This window comes from Colobus angolensis, unplaced genomic scaffold (genome assembly GCF_000951035.1).
Source record: "Colobus angolensis palliatus isolate OR3802 unplaced genomic scaffold, Cang.pa_1.0 Scaffold131, whole genome shotgun sequence".
In the NCBI taxonomy this organism is placed as follows: domain Eukaryota; kingdom Metazoa; phylum Chordata; class Mammalia; order Primates; family Cercopithecidae; genus Colobus; species Colobus angolensis.
In genome coordinates this window covers 8,185,292-8,191,189 of record NW_012114364.1, presented here as the reverse complement: position 1 = coordinate 8,191,189, position 5,898 = coordinate 8,185,292, and the positions used below count along the sequence as shown (strand labels likewise).

Here is a 5,898-nt window from a genome sequence, read left to right as displayed (position 1 = left end):
ATCTATCTATCTATTTACCTATCTATCTATCCATCCATCTGTCGTCTCTCATTTCTTTTACTAGGATTTTCAGAGCTTGTTCCATTGATTGTTCTCCTTCCTAAGAGACATGACATCCATACCCAGCCAAATCCTTATATATAAATGGACAGGATGTATGTATATTCAACTCTCACCTCCTCTCCCTTTTAATCAGCTTTGCGAAAAAGTTCTTAGTTAAGTTTTAGTCAAACAAGGATGCAGCACTCATTAACAGGAACCTGAAAGGAAAAACAAACAAACAAACAAAAAAAACCCGGAATTATCACCAAGATGAATAAGATGTATTTTACATGATAAATATGGAGAATTAAGATATTTGTATATGCCTCACTTAAATATTTTTAAATTATTTTTTAAAATTTGATAATTTAGCACACACAAAACTGGAACTCCAACTTAAAAGACAAATAAATCTCTCTTAATTTTAGGAAACATATTTATTTGATAACGGCGCTAGCCTGAACAAATTTTATCATTCTATATTATATCTATTTCATGTATGTAACCCCCATCACCATCAGTGAACTCCCATTAACTTCAATAAGGTCAATTTAATTGAAACTTCTGAATGCCCAACTCCTACTAACATAATTGAAGAATAAAATAATTAGTTTCAGTGGGAGTTATGTGAATGCACAGATTGAAGATTGGAGCCAAAGCAGAGTCATTATTCATTTTCATGGTTTTGATGGTCTCCCAAATTAGAACCCTGGTCTTATTTTTTAAAACAAGGTAAGAAAAATGGGACACCCATTTCTACTCTATGCAGGTTAGCAGTGAGGGGAGTGGCCTGCTTTGTGTCCTCATAGCTTTAACCCATGTGTTTTCAATATGTCATGAGGAAACAGCATACAATGTGGGAAGGGTGATCTTAAGTTTTCTTAGAGTAACACCTGGGTAAGATATATTCCTTAAGTGAAATTAGTGGCCTTGTTGAAGTCAGCATTTTATTTAGAGAGGACATCACATAAAACCTATTTTATACCATGACATACAAAACTTAATTAAATTAACATTTTTAATATAAATTAGTATTATATTATATTTTAAAGGTATTCTGTTAATTTTTAAATTTTTGCAGCTTGAGCTAACAATTCCAAGTGTTCTTTTTGAGATTTGATAAAACATGGCTTACTTTTTTTTGAATGGAGGTCAACATCTTTGTCATAAGTCAGGAGGCCAAATATATAAAATAAAAATCTACAGCAAAATTTTAAAAGTGAAAATCTTATGATTAATGAGTTTTAAAAGCAAAGGCTCTAAGAAAATTTAAGCCATAGTATACTGACACTATTATGATATCTTCATTTGTTAAAATGATGAATATTAATTATTTCTTTCACTTCGATAATATTTGGCTTAGCCTGTTACTTTGAGATACATAATTATATGTGAATAATATATATGAAGAAAATTTGTTTAGAAAAAGCAAAACATGAAATGCTATGTTACAGCAAACTAATATACAACTTTATTAGTAAGCAACTCTAAGTATATTTGTAAAATAAAAGATGTTTTATTTGTTTAATGATGAGGAGTTATTTATAAGATAGAAATGGCATAACATTAATTCTGGGGACTAGGTCAACTGAAATAAATAAAGGCATTATTGAGAAGATTATATGATTTTAAAGCAATTAAGCAAAGAAAAAAGTAGAAAAATGATACAAAATTAACAACATAACTGAAAGAGTAACATTAATTTCTTTTTTTTTTTTTTTTCTTTTTTTTGGGGGGGGATGGAGTCTCGCTCTGTCGCCCAGGCTGGAGTGCAGTGGCAGGATCTCAGCTCACTGCAAGCTCCGCCTCCCAGGTTCATGCCATTCTCCTGCCTCAGCCTCCCGAGTAGCTGGGACTACAGGCGCCCACCACCTCGCCCGGCTAATTTTTTGTATTTTTTAGTGGAGACGGGGTTTCACCATGTTAGCCAGGATAGTCTCCATCTCCTGACCTCGTGATCCGCCCGTCTCGGCCTCCCAAAGTGCTGGGATTACAGGCTTGAGCCACAGCGCCCGGCCTAATTTCTTAGATGGATTAGAATTGGAGATATATTCCAATAAAAAATGAAAGGTGCTGCATTCCCTTGAATTTTTTCATATTAAGTTATTGTGTTTATGATTGACAAATTTATAACAACACTGGGTCGAACCTATGGGATTATGATTTTTTGTTTTATTATGACTTTGTTTCAATTTCTAGATGCATTAATTTTATAATAAAATTAGTAGTTTTAATTGCTAAATGTACTTTTGAACCTGATACAGTTGTTAAAACCAATTTTATCAGAAAACCAAAATACGAAGTTTTGAGCCATTTTTCATATATATTAGTCTGTTTCTTAGAAAACATTTTTGTATATATTTTAAAGTATTAAAGATAAATTAACTTGTATATTTTACTTTTTTAGTGATTAAGCCAACAACAATATTTTTAATAACTATCCATGCATACATAGTAGTATAAACTGTGATAAAATGTATAAACATTTTAAAAACTCGTTTTGGAGGAAGATTACAAACTTTTATCCAGAATGTACATTTTGGCAGGAGCAAAATAACTCTAATAATCTTTGAAAATTTAATTTATTTTGCTAATTTTAACATTTAATGTCTTCTGGTATCATTTGATGTTGGAAATATCTCAATTTGAATGAAAATTTCTAACGTTCTCTAATACTTAGGGCACAGACAATTCAGCAACAAGGCTATATAATAATTGAAGAATGTACAGAAAGAAGAAAATGAATGAACAAACCCAGAATAATCTTTGAATAGATTTAGAAATTAACTTGTGCTCAAAAGGTAGATCTACAAGAGGAAAAAAAAATGTAAACAAATAATAATTTATAGATTCAGGCTCAAGAAATATTTAATGAACCAATTCTGAGAACAGAATTTTCTAGATTGCAGACTGTATATTAATCAAATCTTAAAATGGCTATCTTTTCTTTGCCTATAATCTGTGCTATGAAAAACACAGTAATTTTATATCAGCCTGACTCAGATACAAAATAGATACATACTTGGTAAAAATTCAAAATACTAGTTTTTCCTTAACCTTTTCGGTCAATCAAGTAATATGTATTATTATAATGATTGAAATATAGAAATATAAAATTTGATCACTTTATATATTCCCGTTTTCAAACATTAAAAATTCACAAAATAATCTCATGTACCAAAATATAATTGATTAGTTTAAACAACTTATTTATTTCCTATAATTACATTTTCTTCTTCTAAAAAATAAAAAGTACTACTATTTTGAAAGTTATGTCTTGAAAATTGTTTTCTTTATGTAATATATATGTCTTTCCTCGACATTTTTCTTCACTATAAATATAAAAATCTATAGGATTTGCCCATAATGCATTATAGAGAACCCTTTATATTTATCTTAACATTTTATTTCAGCTCTCCTTAACTCTTCTACCTTATTGCATCAATCCTTATTGCTGCAGATCCTTATATAGATATGTCTCTCAGCTATTAATTCCTGAGAATCTGTTCTACGTTAGAAACCAAAGCGTTGGAACCAAGTGTGATGATCTTGTATGTTTAAAAATTTATGGGATATTAATTTCAGGCCAGTATACTTGAAACCTAAAACTAACTCCACATCTGAAATAAAAGTCAGTTAGCACAAGACAAATAATTCCCCCGACGGCATAATTTCTTCAGAAGATGTAATTTGTCTTAAATGTATGCTGATAATTCAAAGAAACTATAACACATCTGTTTAGTTCTTTCCAAAGCAACTCATTACAAACAGAAGTTAGAGCAGAATATTTTGTGGAATGGTGGAAAATAGACCCATAGCTTACAATTTCACAGTATGAGTTCAGGGCATGTGGTCTACTTATAGTTTTCATAAAGACTCAGTAAATAGCTGAAATAATTTATGAGATAGTTTATCGCATTTTTTTCCACATTAAAAAAAAAATGCCTCACATAGTACTGCACCTTGAATTGTTGTATAAAGATGAGTTTCTTCATTCAAGAAGCCAAAACTCTGGCCAGCAGCTTAAATAGTGGAAATGGGTCTGGATGCAAAGTTTGTTGTAAAAACTTTTCTAAAACAAAGAAAGCTCTCCTCTTTTTAGGCTTTGGCTAAATATATGGAAATATTTTTAGTGGAAAGGTAAGGAAAAATATTTTCTTACCTTCTATAAGGGAGTGTATAAATAAATAAATAACTGATTTCTCATTGGCCTAAATAATATTATTCATAGCACTGATTGTTGCCCATGTCACACATTGGGACATCTTCTTCCCAGTGTTTCCTCCCCAGATCACAAACTAATGTGTTCTGGCCCAGTTTCCTAACCCTGGACTAGCTGTAAGTCTCTAGAAACATTGAGACTGATGCACATGCATACACTGGCCACAATGGTTTTGATTCACCATAGACAGATAAAATAATTTTACAATAGTATCTTGTTTAGGTTTGAGTGATGAAGTCAATATTCAAGCATGGATTAGTGTTAAATGGGGATCGTATAATGGTAGGATACATTTTCTGAATTGCAGTCTAATATTCAGAATTTCCCATGATAGCTAAGAACGCATAACTGCCAATTGGAACATATAATGGGTGTGGCAGAAGGCTTGGTATTTACGGCATTTCTGTCATTTAGCATTGTCATATCAGGTAATGAGTTTGAATTTGTGCCAGTACCATTAGGACCATCTTTAAGTACTGGCTCATTGGAAAAAAAGGCGATGTGGAGAGTTTTGAGTTACAGTAAGATTCTGATTAATTCTGGAACACACTATTATCCTAGACTACTGGAATCTAAAAGCATATCAAAGATAATCTAATTTTCTATTTCCAAGTTTGACTGAGTATCTGAAGAGCTTAGGGAAATGTTTAGAGATCCTGGGGGCATCCTGCAGATAAACTATTTTTGTATTTATGTTATTTGGTGGTGTTGCAAAAAAAAATTCCAAATTCAGAGGCTTAAAATAACTTCAAATTTTTAATTTGCAAAATCTTATTGGTCGGCTGGGACTAAGAAAGTTTTTTGTTGTTGTGGTGGTGGTGGTTGTTGTTGGTGGTGGTGGTGGGGTGGCGGTGGTGGTGTTTCTTTTTGTTCCCCAGTAGTCATATTGGCAGTTGGTTTCTCATTGACAATAATGAAGTAGAAGTATAGAAGCATGGCTGGAGCTGGACTGTTCAAATGGCCTCTCGTTATCCAGAGCCTCTCTACACATGGTCTCTTTAAAACAGAATTACAAAGAGGGACCTGGAAATTTGTGTATTATTTAAAAAGACATTTCCATAAGTGATTCTGATCCACTGAGTCTGGGAATCAGTAAAGAAATCAATGAGGAAATGACAGCATGTATCCAGACAGGTTCAATGCCATTTTTGAGACATTGCATCTGATTAATGAGAGACCCAATCTAAAACTCTTATTTTTGGAAATTATAGACCTAGCCAATTTCCCCACATCATTTTGTATTTTGACATTGCATGTAGAATAGTGAAGGTTCAATATACTGAGTAATGTCACCAGTCTTTACGGTTAATGTGACAAAATTTTAAATATGTTATAAAATTACAGATTTTTCAAAGATAGACACAAATTTTTGAAGCTTGTGACTCCATCTGAGTGTGTGTGTGTGTGTGCGTGTGTGTGTTCTATGTGTGTATACCTAGTCAAGGGCTCAAAAAAAAGTGTTGTTGTTGTTGTTTTTAATATAGATCAACTTCGGCTAGTCTTTTTTATTATTATTATTATACTTTAAGTTCTAGGGTACATGTGCATAGCGTGCAGGTTTGTTACATATGTATACTTGTGCCATGTTGCTGTGCTGCACCCATCAACTCTTCAGCACCCATCAATTCATCATT

The 5,898-nt window shown here is 32.2% G+C and overlaps 1 pseudogene across 1 annotated transcript in view; it reads left to right on the top strand.

Annotated features, from left to right (window-relative positions):
• The first annotated feature begins 4,631 nt into the window (after positions 1 to 4,631).
• The window catches only part of LOC105506116, a 3,742-nt pseudogene continuing 2,475 nt past the window's right edge, over positions 4,632 to 5,898 (top strand). The window contains exon 1 of the transcript XR_001000872.1: positions 4,632 to 4,785. The product of XR_001000872.1 is annotated as a nuclease-sensitive element-binding protein 1 pseudogene (transcript). The remainder of the gene's footprint in view (positions 4,786 to 5,898) is intronic.